This window comes from Sphaerodactylus townsendi, linkage group LG05 (assembly GCF_021028975.2).
Source record: "Sphaerodactylus townsendi isolate TG3544 linkage group LG05, MPM_Stown_v2.3, whole genome shotgun sequence".
Lineage (NCBI taxonomy): Eukaryota > Metazoa > Chordata > Lepidosauria > Squamata > Sphaerodactylidae > Sphaerodactylus > Sphaerodactylus townsendi.
The window spans coordinates 41,586,594-41,601,017 of record NC_059429.1 but is presented as its reverse complement, the minus strand read 5'-3'; the positions used below and the strand labels follow the sequence as shown (position 1 = coordinate 41,601,017).

Sequence of the window (14,424 nt, the reverse complement as noted above, 5' to 3'; positions counted from 1 at the left end):
TCGTATGTCCTGCTCTTCACTTGTTCCTGTGCCTCAAACAGGGCTTGCTGCAGTAATAAACAAGATGCAAGACAGGTGCTATCCGTATCATATCATAAAAATGAGTCCATTAATGTGTGTGTGTGTGAGAGAGAGAGAGACAGAGAGATTATGATCCTGTTTTCTAGTACTGAAAATTCCATTTCAAGTTGAAAGCATCTGTATCAAAAGAACTAATGCTGATTGAGAGTCAGTGTGGTATAACAGTTAGAGTATTACACTGGGATTGTTGTGAGAATTTTTAAAAATAAAAAGGGGAAACCACGTATGTTGCCTCAAGCTACTTGGAGGAAAATTGAGATAAAAATATGGCCAGTTGATAGAGAATTTTTATGTTTGGAGCCCTGATAGCTTGCCATTTTAGTTTAACACGAAAACATTTGGGATTGCTTCCTACTAGTGTACTTAGCTAATGGAAATGCATTCCTCCAAAGGTGAGGGCTCTTCCATTGACAATAAAAACACTCCTCAGCTTAGTAAAATGCAGACAATTCATGATCTTCACAAAACGTTTTTGCTTCTATGAGCAGGAGGGATACCAACCTCTGGGTGGGGCCTGGAGTTCTCCTAGAATTACAACTTATCTTCAGACTACGGAGATCGGCTTCCCTGGAGGAGGTGGCATCTTTGGAGGTTGATCTTTATGGCATCGTATCCCTCCCATCCTCCCATTTGATCCTCCCCAGATACCACTCTCAAATCTCCAAGAATTTCCAAGCTGGAGTTAGCAACCTTAATATATTTAGCAGAGCAGCATGAGAAGAGACCAATGTGCAGTTGCTGGTTTTTTATATATGCATTTACTAACTATTAGGGAGGGTTACATGGAAGAAAACAAAGGACAACTTTCTATTCTAGCACTAACTTGGTTACATAGTTCTGCACCATGTGGTCCCACATGGTGCCTATCTTTCAAAGCAAAAGGTTTCTACTCCTGTGGTGAAAACAAATAAACATTCTTCATTTTTATAACTTTTGGTCTATGTGACTAGTCTCACATAGGCAATGCCGGGGTTAGCTGACCAATAGCTTAAACAGTGAACTGGCCATAAAATTCTGACCTCAGTAGCTAATTAGCATGCCCACAATTAACCCCTTCATTCCTGAATTGTGATAGACACTTGCAAATACCAACACAACCCTAATGAGGAGTCATCTTCACTTAATATTAGTAGAACACACGCTTTGTAAGTAGTAGGTTCCTGCCTCTTCACATTACCAGAATTGGTGGTCTACCTTCTAAAACAGCGGTTCTCAACCTTCCTAATGCCACGACCATTTAATACAGTTCCTCATGTTGTGGTGACCCCCAACCCTAACATTTATCGATTTTACAGATGGAGAACACTGGTGCAGAGAGTCTTAGGTGACCCCTGTGAAAGGGTCATTCGTCTCCCAAAGGGGTCGCGACCCCCAGGTTGAGAATCACTATTCTAATGGTTAATTTGGGGAATTAGAGAACAGAAGGTGACTTAGCAAGTGATGGGCAACAATATAATTATTCACCAGTGTATACCCTCTTTGGGAGATTAGATCTGGGAAATACAAAGGGTTTTATAAATAAAGAAAAGGGATTTTATTAAAAATAAAAGATACCATAAGCACACAGGAGTGATTCAAACGCACAGGGCCTAAGGAAGTGAAAAACGGATTAAAGGTTACAGAGAGGGCTTTGCCTTGGGTGATACATTACCTACCAGAAGATCAAGGAGAGGAGAACAATGCGTGGTCAGCACATATTGGCTCAGGAAGACAGCTGATATCAGGTTTGTAGATAGAACCAGACACACACATGGGCAGTTTGCTACCTAACTTTGTAGGTTGGAACATGTTCTGATGTGATGGTGAGGAGCGAGCCTCATGAAGACAATACATTTGATGAATTTTTCAATGAATGCTGAATTTTCCCAGAGAACTCTGAATGGTAGTCCCTGATCTTAATAAAAAGACGCATTAAAGAGCACTGTGTGCAACCCATTTCTTTGGAGATGGTTTCCAGGTGAAACAAATATTGAGGGATGAGTGCTGCCTGGGTGCATTAGTAATAGGTCTGTTCAGAGGATGATTTCCAGGGGGAAGATGACATTAATCCTGATCAGGTTAGTAGTTTCTGGCAGGAGACCCACTGTTCTACAGCTTGCATTCCATTAAGGGTGTGGGGAGGAATGACAAGGTTATTGTCTGAGTCAGCTCTCCTAATGCCAGCTGTTTTCTGCCTGGACTCCATTTTTTCCCTGCTGGAGCCAAACCTTCATTCTAAAAATATACATGGAGGGGTGTTATGGTTCTCATAACTGCCCTTAAGGACACTTATACTCTTCAGTTCTTATATCTCTAGCATAGCAAAGAGTATCATACAGTGGGTATTAGGAAATATTATGTTCTGGCTGAGACCACAGACAGTCAGTGTGAGGTAATGGATAGAGTGTTAAAACTAGGACCCAGGGTGCTCAGATTAAAATCCTACTCTGCCACAAAGCTTTCTGGGTGACTCTGAAGCAGCCATTCTCTCTTTGTCTAATTCCAAGCCACTTCAGGGGTTTGTTGTGAGGAACAAATGCAGGACAGGAGAATGATGTTGCCACCTTGATCTCCTTGGAGGAAAGGTGTATAAATTGCACTAAATTGATAAATAAAAAAGAATTATTGTCAGTGCAATCAAAAACTACTTGCCATTATAGGAGGACATTTCTAATGCCCCGCTTTGTTAGTGAGTTACTTAACAGAACCATTGATTGCCAATCAGAATGTGTTTGCAATGAGACTGAGCAATAATAATTGCATATAGTCTGTCACAGTTCTTTTTAGAGATGCATTTAAGGGTTATCTTCTTAGAACAAAAGCAAAGAGGATTCAGAATTATTTCCCCTTGCCATATGTTTACAGATTGGAGAATGGAGGAGAGGAGAATAGAGTAGGATATGTATGCAGAGGATGGTGTTTAAGGGCTGAAATGAAAGAAGAGGTGCTGAGCTCTGTGGGGATATTCTTATATCCAGTCTTTTTGGAATAAAGGGGAAAATAAGAATAGCATCTTTAATCCCATTCAGATTATCAAAAAGGAATGGACTTGCAGCTCATAAAGTATGAATCTGGTTTAGCATTCCAGTTCAGAGTTCTCTACACCATGGCATGGTTTGTATATAAATGCAAACCATAATTTGCTACTATAATCTGTCTCATACAAAGTTTTTACTAGGGTTGGATATTCCTCCACCACAGAACTCAGCATGCCGGACATTCTTTACTGTAGAATGCTCTGCCTGGGTCCTAATGCCTACCAGTTTGCAAAAAGGAAGTACAGATGATAAATGTTCAATGTACTATAAATACGCTTGTATCAAAGTACCATGTTCAATAATGCACAAAATAATTGTTTTTGACAAAGGTGAGCACTACTCCTACTTTACCAGTTCAGATGTTGAAGCCAATGTACTAAAATTGGAAAACAGCATACCCAAAACATTATTTTTAAAATTTTTCAACCATAGCACAAAATTGGATTATAAAATTAAAGAACAAGTGTAATAGTATAATAAATACATTGAGCAAAGTGGCAAACGTTACCTAAACTTTACAAAACCTGACCCTATTCCCTTTAAAAAAAGGTCCTCCTGCACAGTTCCATTTTAGATATGCAGTGAAATGATAGTAGTATGAGAATACTTCTAACCTACTTTGGCAGGCCCAGTTAATAATCTGAAAAGTGAGGGACGATAGTGCTTGTTCAAAATAGTAATGTGAAATATGCCAAGATTTGCCAAGCCAAGTCAGAAGCAGAATGGACTGAGATAAGGAACTACATATCCTCTCCTTTAAGAAGAGTCTATTTCTTTAAATAAGAACTTTTGTAATGCAAACTTTTTTTGGCTTCCAAATAGCCTTGATTGTATTTAATAAAACATGTTGTGGGGGAGGGGTGTATATTTATAGTATATTTATAGTCAGCATTCATAATTCTGTTAAAAGAGAGTGCTATTTTACTTTGACGAAACTGTTTCACAGCTATATTGTATCCTTTAAGAAATATTTATCTCTTCTGCATAGTACACCTGTGTGTGTAAAAAAAATTGTATTTAACCAAAGAATAAGTTGAAGCTTAGGTTAGGCTGCAGCAATAAGCCTGCAGCGTTATTTTGTTAAGATGTTTCTGATGATACAGACTTGGATGTCACTCACAGAGTAATTTTCAGCATTGACATCATGAGGTTTAAATTTCTACACTAGTTCAGACTCCGTTTATTGTAGATGGGAATTGCATTGAGTTATATGAAGTAAAACCCTTATGCAGAATTAGACCCAATTGTCTACCTCAGAGGCATAGCTAGGAAAAATGGAGCCCGGGGCAAAAATATGTGTTTTGCCCCCCCACATGGACAGCCACCCTCCCCCACCATGACCAAAGGCCACCCTCCCCCACCATGACCAAAGGCCACCATGACCAAAGGCTAACCAAAGAACAATTTTTTGCACCAACTCATCTCAAAGCCACCATCACATTATACTGTATTTCCCTGAAAAAAAAAACAGGGTCTTATGTTAATTTTTGCACCAAAAGATGCATTAGGGCTTATTTTCGGGGTAGGGCTTATTTTACGGGAAATACAATACCTTCACAATTCATTAAGGCAGGCTCTCGGCAGCCCCGTTGCTTCCCCGTCACTTGTGATGTAAGCTGCATCCTCATTGGCAGGGAGCACCCTGCTGGATCACACCATCCTGATCTGTAACTACCGGTAGGACTTATTTTTGGAATAGGGCTTATATTTTAAGCATCCTACAAAAAACCTGAAAAATCATGATAGGGCTTATTTTTGGGATAGGTCTTATTTTCGGGAAAACATGGTAGAACATGTCTCAACTCACAAATCTGAACACAGCAATGGGCCATGCATGGCACACAGCAGAGATTTAAAAAATTGACAACATTTTCAAAATGCTTTCAAAATGTCTAACAACTGTTATAACACTTAAAAATATTTTAAATGTCATACGACTTAAAATACTTTCAAAATGTTTTATTACTGCTGTGAATACTATTTTATTACCCACTCATTCCTTTGTATTTCTCCCAAGCATTGCCAGAAATAATAGCCAATTTGGACTAATATCAAACCTGCCCAAATAAGCCACAGTACAAGCAAGCCTGAATTTCCATCTCTTCCTCGGAATATACTTTCTTGACTTGCTCTTGAAAAATCTGTCTTGACTGCTGAAACTGTGCAGAACTTCCACATTTAGAGGCACTAAACCTCTGAATACCAGTGCCAAGAGGCAACATCAGACTTTGGCCTTTATGCCTTTTTGTTGAACTTTGGGGAATTTACTGTGGGGAGTTTACTCCAAGCATTCCAACACATCACTCTCTACAGTCTCAGATGCAGAGAAATTATGAACAGCTGTGTGTTTGTGTCCCCTGTTCTTTCTTCCAGGCTCCTTTGTTTAGACATCACAAACATTGAAGATTTAGCTATTATTAAAACATCCTGCATCGTGAAGAACTAGGGTTTCCTGCTCCAGACTAGGAAATACCTGGATTATTTCAAGGTGAAACCCAAGGAAAGGGGGTTCAGAGAGAGGACAGACTTCAGTGGAGTGCAATGCAGAATCTACCATACAAAGTTGCCATTTTCTCCTGGTGAACTGATCTCTGTACCTGTACCTGGAAATCATGTGTAATTCCAGGAGATCTCCAGCCACCACCTAGAGGTTGGAACAATATGACTTGCACTCCTTAGCTAACTGTTATGTATTTGAAATTCATTCCACTATCTATAGTGAATAACCACATTATGCAGTTACTTTGAGAGACACGATATTATAAAATTATATGCCCAAAGCTATACCAAAAACAAAATAGTCCCAGGCAACTAAAATAGCAAGGGGGAAAACTGGAAGGTTTAAAGATCAAGTATGCAACACTTACATCACATACATGTATATGCATATTTTTTTAACGACCATATATACTCGTGTATAAGTCGACCCGCATATAAGTCAAGGCACCTAATTTTACCACAAAAAACTGGGAAAACGTATTGACTCGCCTATAAGTCGAGGGTGGGAAATGCAGCAGCTACTGGTAAATTTCAAAAATAAAAATAGATACCAATAAAATTACATTAATTGAGGCATCAGTAGGTTAAATGTTTTTGAATATTTATTTAAAAGAAAAACAGTAAACAAGCTTTTAAGTGGAAAAGAGGGTCAACAAAACAATATGGTATCAACAATAACTTTAAAAGTACAAAAACCTTAGCTCAATCAGCAACCAAGCTAAAACACAAGAGTTAAAATCCTTCAAAACTGGATTTTTGGTCAGGGGAGGAATGTTTATGTTAGCAGTACCAACATTTCAGAGTATCTTTAAGAGACCCTCCTGATGATACCACCCAGATTAGGTGAAGTTTGGTTCAGGGGGTCCAAAGTTATGGACCCTCAAAAGGGTATCCCCATCTACTATTAGCTTCCATTGGAAACAATGGGGGATGGGAGCATCCACTTAGGGGGTCCATAACTTTGAACCCCCTAAATCAAACATCACCAAACCTGGCTGGTATCAGCAAGATATTATCCTGATGATACCACCCAGGTTTGGTGAAGTTTGGGTTCAAGGGGTCCAAAAGTATGGACCCTAAAATGTAGCCCCATCTCCTATTAGCTCCCATTGGAAACAATGGGGGATGGGGGCACCCCCTTTGGGGGTCCATACCTTTTGGACCCCCTGAACCAAACTTTACCAAACTTGGGTGGTATCATCAGGAGAGTCTCTTGAAGAATCCCTGAAATTTTGGTGCTGCTAGCATAAAAACTGCACCTCCTAGAGACCGACAAAGGTAAAACCCTAAAATATTTTTTAAAATACACTTGACTTGCGTATAAGTCGAGGGGAGCTTTTTCAGCACAAAAATGTGCTGAAAAAGTCGACTTATATGCGAGTATATACAGTATGTGGCTTATGCATAATATTTAAAAAACTACTAATTAAAACTTTGCAGGTTCAATTGTTCACGTTTCATGGTTGGATGCATTGTAGCATTTATGAAATTATTTTGTAAACTCTTCAGATTCCGACTTTCCAAAGTTCATGCTGCCTTTGTGCTGTTTGCATAATGCAGTTATATAGTGCTAAACCGTTACCTATAAAGGGATTATTTTCATATTCAATGCATTAAAGATTAGAACATAAGAAAGAGCCTGCTGGATCAGACAACAGCCCATCTAGTCCAGCACTCTGCTACTCGCAGTGGCCCACCAGGTCCCTTTGGGAGCTCACATGCAGGATGTGAAAACAATGGCCTTCTGCTGCTCCTGAACACCTGGTATGCTAAAGCATTTGCAATCTCAGATCAAGGAGGATCAAGATTGGTAGCCATAGATCGACTTCTCCTCCATAAATCTGTCCAAGCCCCTTTTAAAGCTATCCAGGTTAGTGGCCATCACCACCTCCTGTGGCAGCATATTCCAAACACCAATCACATGTTGCGTGAAGAAGTGTTTCCTTTTATTAGTCCTTATTCTTCCGCCCATCATTTTCAATATATGCCCCATGGTTCTAGTATTGTGAGAGAGAAAAATGTCTCTCTGTCAACATTTTCTACCCCATGCATAATTTTATAGACTTCAATCATATCCCCCCTCAGACGTCTCCTCTCCAAACTAAAGAGTCCCAAACGCTGCAGCTTCTCCTCATAAGGAAGGTGCTCTAATCCTTCAATCATCCTCATTGCCCTTCTCTGCACTTTTTCTATCTCTTCGATATCCTTTTTGAGATGTGGCGACCAGAACTGAACACAGTACTCCAAGTGCGGTCACACCACTGCTTTATATAAGGGCATGACAATCTTTGCAGTTTTATTATCAATTCCTTTCCTAATTATTCCCAGCATAGAGTTTGCCTTTTTCACAGCTGCCATGCATTGGGGGACACCACTCCTTACATCTCTCCATTGTGAGAACTTCCCATTTACACCCACTCTTTGTTTCCTGTTTCTCAACCAGTTTTTAATCCATAGGAGGACTTCCCCTCTTATTCCTTCATTGCTGAGTTTTCTCAACAGTCTCTGGTGAGGAACTTTGTCAAAAGCTTTTTAAAAATCCAAGTGGACAGTGTCCACTGGTTCCCCCTTATCCACATGCTTGTTTACACCCTCAAAGAACTCTAGTAAGTTTGTAAGACAGGACTTGCCTCTGCAAAAGCCATGCTGACTCTTCCTCAGCAGGTCTTCCTTTTCTACATGTTTTATAATTTTATGATTAATTATAGATTCTACTAATTTACAAGGAACAGATGTCAAACTGACTGGCCTGTAATTTTCCTGGTCCCCCCTAGATCCTTTCTTAAGGATTGGTGTGACATTGGCCATCTTCCAGTCTTTAGGGATGGAGGCTGATTTCATTCAAATGCAGTTCAGAGATATCATACTATACTTATGTTGGAAGATAACAGGTAAAAGCCACAAAAACAAGCTTTTGTTTTGATTAGCCCCCTCATAAAGCCTCTATAAAACTGAAAGTAGAGAGTCATCTTTTCTTTTCTTTTAAAATTTACCAGTACAGTTTTCAGAAGGGCATGCATGATTTCTTCTCTGCTGTCCCTGCTGACTCCATCCTAGCCCTTTCGCCAGTTTTCTCCCCCCCCCCCCACTTCATGTGGCAAATCTGAAAATAGGAGCCAATGAGAAGAAGGCTCATTTGCATGCAGACTCTGAAGGTGCTGGGGGACAGTTTGGAGGAAATATCCTTTTGGAGGGGCAGAAAGGGATGAGGGCAAATCACAAAATAGTGATTTTAGATGCCCTGAAGATGCTGGGAAATGAAATTGGGACTCACTATAATTTGAAAGGTTAGCTGATTGTGGAGACATAAATACCAAGCTGAGTGAGTTTTTTATATATGAGGAAAAACAGAGAGAGAGAGAGAGAGAGAGAGAGAGAGAGAGAGAGAGAGAGAGAGCAGGCGAGGAGGAGGAGGAGGAGGGAAGATGACAAGGGGGCGTGATTGGGCAGAGGAGGGGGGGTGCGATTGGGTGATTTTGCACCCCCCATGTAACTCCCACGGGGAGCGCCTGGGGCATTTGTCCCTGGATGTCCCCATGGGAGCTTCGCCACTGGCCTACCTATATGTCACCAAACTATGGATGAGATTTTAAAAATATGCTTGTAGGAGCTTTTATCTGTGGAATTTTAGTCCAGGGGCTTTGGAGGAGAAGAATTTTTTTTAAAAAAAGGAAATGCTGTAAAAACGGGTGAGGCTTTGTTAAGATGGAGACTTTTTTGTATACATAAAGACATTTTCTGGAAAACAGTAGCTTTTGGAAGAAAGTACATATCAGAATATTCTGAATTACAAAATGTAGGCTCCCTGTGGACTGAAATATATTTTTGTTTTATCTGTCTTCAAAATCGAGAATCATTTCACAAAAGGATCTATTCATACTGTAACTTGGGCTAGATACTAGTATTATCCTGGGGTTTTGTGAAAAAGAAAAGAAATCCTACACCATTTGCAGTATGAAGTACAGCAGTTATTGCGGTAAAGTCATTACTAGGTTAAACAGGATGTACATTATGAAAGGTTAGCTTGATGACTGAGAGCTGTTAATATAGTTAATAAAATGTTGTGCTGAAAGGCAGGAAACTGGAAGTCTGCAGAGACCTCAAAGCAGGTGTTCCAGCTGACAGGCCTGGGCAATTTCCTCTCTATGTTGAATGGCATCTTGCCAGAGGAAGGAGCTAAAATGCATTTATCTATTGTGAATCAGGACCACCAGTGTGGGTGGCCCGTGAGGAGTACTGCAGGTCAACAGAGATCACACAGGGTAGCCTTTGTGGCCCAATAAACCGACTGATTCTGGTCTGCTTCCTCAATTTGAGGTATTTGTCACTCGGCCAGAGAATGAGCTCTCTAATTGGTCACCCTTTTCTATCCTGCCTCTAGTCAGAAGTTTCCAGTTCACATCTCATTTCAGTATCTGAGATGACAAGGACCCTCCCTCTCCCCTCCCCTCCCTCCCAGGGTAGATGGACCATGACCAGATGTTGGGACCCCTCCCCCTTTCCCCCAGGCTGGGAGGGCCATGACCAGATGTCGGGCCCTTTCCCCCCTTCCCCTCCCCCTCCCTCCCCCTTCCCCCAGGCTGGGTGGGTCATGACCAGATGACAGACCCCCTCCCCTCTCCCCTTTGAGTTTGGTCAGTTGTTTATTGTAAAGCAAAGAATGTTGTATGTTTAGGGATAACCTTAGTATTTTTGATTATTGAGGAGTTCAGAACTTCACATATGTAGATTTTTCTCTGGCATATTTTTTTTCTTAGATTACCTCCAATTTGCTCAAATTAGAAGAAAGGCTCTCTATGTGTATGCATAGGCACACACATACATACTCAAATGTGGGATGTTGGGCAGTGTGGGCTGATTTGCTCAGCATCTATAAAGGAGACTCACCATGTATACATAAGTTGTTTTTTTGTTTTTTCCATGATCACCACGTGAAAAGGAGAACTGGGGCATAAGTGCATTAGCACTGGAGAGTCACAGTAAGCTACTGAATTGTCTAGCACATAGATTTAGTTTACTGTGTCCAGTCCTCAGGTTTTTGTATTACCACATTTGCCTAAGGGTACCAGGTGGTTTCCCATCCTTACAGGGTTTTTTGCACTTAGCTTAAGCAATACAGCTAAGTTTTAAGTCCCCTTAGATGCTGTTTCTCTGGTCTATTGTATACACAGCAGATGCCTCAGCTGGATAGAAATTCCAAAGAGGTGGTCATGCCAGTCTGCTAAACCAAAATTACACAGGAGTTAAGTAGTACCGTAAAGATTAATATTTCTTTTAGCATAAGCTTATATGAGTCAGATCTCACATTTTCTTCTGTGAGCTGTAGAAACACTGAACCTGATTTTATACACTGTTTGTGTGTGGGGGGGGGGAGGGGGTTACAAAGAGAGGCAAGTGTAAAACAAGATTCAGTCAAATGAGTAATTCATTTATACAGAGTTGGTATGGTACATTCAGCCTGTTCAACATTCGTACATGTCTTTTCATATTTTTTTTCTTTTGCTAGATAGCTACTTGGACCTGCACCCTTACAATAAAGCTCATATTTTCTTAGGATACAAAGGGCATTGGAAGAAATCTGACAATTTGTAACTCGTCAATTGGAATTTTAGATCAAGCAGGCTTAATATTAGAGTATTTCCGTTACCCTTTTTCAGGTTTTGAGGCAGCTTATTCGACCTTACCATCTCACCATGAAGCTAATGGGAAAAGCCTTGCAGCAATCTTCACAGGAAAGTTTCCAAATGTCAAGTGTCATCTTTCCAGCTGCTAGATGAATGGGTAGCCACAAGGCATTTATTTGGGTGTGTGGTCTCTGTAAAATCTGGTTTCTGTGGTGGTGATTACTATAATTTGGCAATTGCTTTACCTGTATTTGGACTGGTTATAATTTTAGCCTTTGGATTTGGGGCATAATTTTCAGAAAGTTGTAATTTAGAGGCAGGCCAAGACATGGTAGTTTAAAAAAAAGGCCAGGACATCACTCATCCTGTCTTTCTTATCTACATGTGTGCATTGTTATGCATTGTCCATGTTGCAGAAGCCATTCCAGCTTGAAATAAAAAATATATTCACAAAGCAGTTTGGCACAGCCTGCAATATACAGGATGTTAAAGCTTTCAGCCTGGCAATTTTATCAAAGCTTTTATTGCAGTTTTGGTTAATGGTGATGCTTTTAGGATATATTTTCTGTAGGGCAGCTTTTGAAAGCAGCTACCTACTACTCCTGTGCTTTCAAAAAAGCCTTCATCAAGTATCCTACTGAAAGATATGATCAAAAGATTAGGTTGGGACTAACAGACATTCTAGGGTTTGGATTGGGAGGAAGGGTTTTCCAGAGAGTTAAAAACTTTGCACCTCAGATAGTTGTTTCTAGTGATCTTGCAGCAAATATTCTAGGGAACATTTCTTTCTTTTTGAGACTTAACTGCTGCTTGCAATGCCAAAGGGAATTCTAATTGTTAAATATGGCTGTGACTTTGAATAGTTCTGATCTAAAACAGTGAGTGAAATTCTGTTTAATTTCAGATTGGAAATACATGAAATAAGGCACTACTGACATGTCAGAATTTCTAAAATGTATCTTCTGAAATTTCAGAGTCGGGGCAAGGAGGTTATATCAGCTGTTTTCAATGGATGCCATATGTAACATAAACTTGTATACTCAGTCTACTGCCTTTGAAAATTGGAAGTAGACCTGGCCTCTGGAATTCAGAAGCCAGCTCAGCTGATATTTGCTATTCCCGATTCCCAGAATTTCTTTTCTTGTTCCTTGAATCCATTACTCCTTGTCCTAGTCTCTGGAGCAGCAGGAAACAAGCTTTCTCACTCTTCTATTTGACATCCCTTCAGATATTTAAACATGACTATAATGTCACCCCTTAACCTTCTCTTCTCCAAACATACCCAGCTCCCTAAATCTCTTCTCGTAGGGCAGACCTTTTACCATTTTGGTCACCCTCCTATAGACCCATTCCAGCTTGTCAATATCCCTCTGGAACTGAGGTGCCCAGAACTGGACACAGTACTTTAGGTACTATTCTGTCCCTTGATCTAGACACTATACTCCTGTTAATGCAGCCCAAAATTGCATTGACTTTCTTAGCTGCTTCGTCACACTGCTGACTCATATTCAGTTTGTGGTCTACTAAGACTCCCAGATCCCTTCCACATGTAGTGTTGTCAAGTCAGGTGCCACCCATTCTGTCTGTGCATTTCATTTTTTTCCACCTACATGTAGTATCTTACATTCATCTCTGTTGAAATTCATTTTGTTAATATTCACCCAGCTCTCTAATCTGTTCAGGCCATTTTTTAATTCTGACACTGATGGGAGTATTAGCTACCCCTCCTAATTTGGTGTCATCTGCAATTTTGATTAGCATGCACTCTATTCCATCATCCAAGTCATTGATAAAATATTGAATATCTCTGGGCCCAGGACAGAACCCCATGGCACTCCACTAGTCACTTCTCTCCAGGATGAAGATGAGTCTTTTGTGAGCACCCTTTGAGTTGAGTCAGTCAACCAATTACATATCCATCCAACTGTAGCATTATCTTGCCCACATTTTACTAACTTTCTTACAAGAATATCATGGGCCACCTTGTTAAAGCTCTTACTAAAATCAAGGTGTTTTGTGCCCAGATCATTCCCTTTATCTACAAAGCTTAAAACTCTATACAAAAGAGTTAAAATTAGTCTGACATAACTTATTTTTAAGAAACCCATGTTGACTTTTAGTGATCACACTATTCCCTTCCAAATGTGATGGTTACTTCTAGATGTGATGCTATATTTTCAAACAGTGCAGGAACTTCCAGTAGAATCTTTTAGTATTCTGAAAAGAAAGCTTCTGCTAATTCCATATAATATTCTTCTTGAGCTTCTGTAAAGCAAATAAGTACATCCCTGTATGTCAGCTGCCTGAAGAATTCAGTGCCAGGGCATAATGCACTGCAAAGTTATGCAATTTTAATTTGAATACAAAATGCATCTCTGATTGACTGTAAATAATGCAATTACAGAATTAAACAATAAATAATAGAGGAGAGCAATAGAAGTACAAGGGAAAAGAATGGGAATCTTTTGGGGTGAGATTTTAAAAAGGAGTGTGCCAATAAGGTACAGAGAAGAGAGTGTTTGGTGACATATGTCAGAAGCTGCTGAGAAAGGAAAACTGGCTGATGAAACATTGTGTTTTTAGCTGCATGTAGATGGTGGAGGTATTAGCTCTGTATACAGTTTTTTTATTGTGAGAAAGGAGAGCAAGACAAGGAGAGATAAATAGCCAAAATTATGCCATGACTTGCATTGTTGCCTCGAGGTCTGGATAAGGTTTCGTCTGCATATAGCCCACCTTAAAGGGCTGATGTAAAGACTATTCCAGGCCACACAGCCCAGAAAACCCACCAGAACCTATTGTGATAATGTTTGTGAAGCACCTTAAATACTGAATGCTTTATAAAGATTCAAAGTATTATGTCTGCTATAGTTTTGTCACCAGCTCTGATGGTTTGGTATGGAAGGAAAATGTCTGGATATTTGAGGGCAATATTTAGGACAGTCAGAGTTTGGGCGGTTGGAGGAGCTGAGAAGCAATGCGTTATCATAGGGTCTACCCTCCAAAACTGCCATTTCTTCCTGGGCAGCTGATATCTGTAATCTGGAGATCAGTTGTAATTCTGAGGCAATGTAAAGCCCCGCCTGGAGACTAGAGCTGAATGGCCATTTATGCATACTCTACTTACCCTGCTGCTGAGAAGTAGTCAGTTCTCTAGCTTTTCTTCATAGGGTGGTGGGGGTTCCTGTTCACGCCATTTTTTC

At 40.2% G+C, this 14,424-nt stretch overlaps 1 protein-coding gene across 1 annotated transcript in view; it reads left to right on the top strand.

Annotated features, from left to right (window-relative positions):
• DPYD (dihydropyrimidine dehydrogenase) overlaps positions 1-14,424 on the top strand; it is a 652,845-nt gene that overhangs the window by 379,995 nt on the left and 258,426 nt on the right. The gene's annotated exons all lie outside the window — the stretch shown is intronic.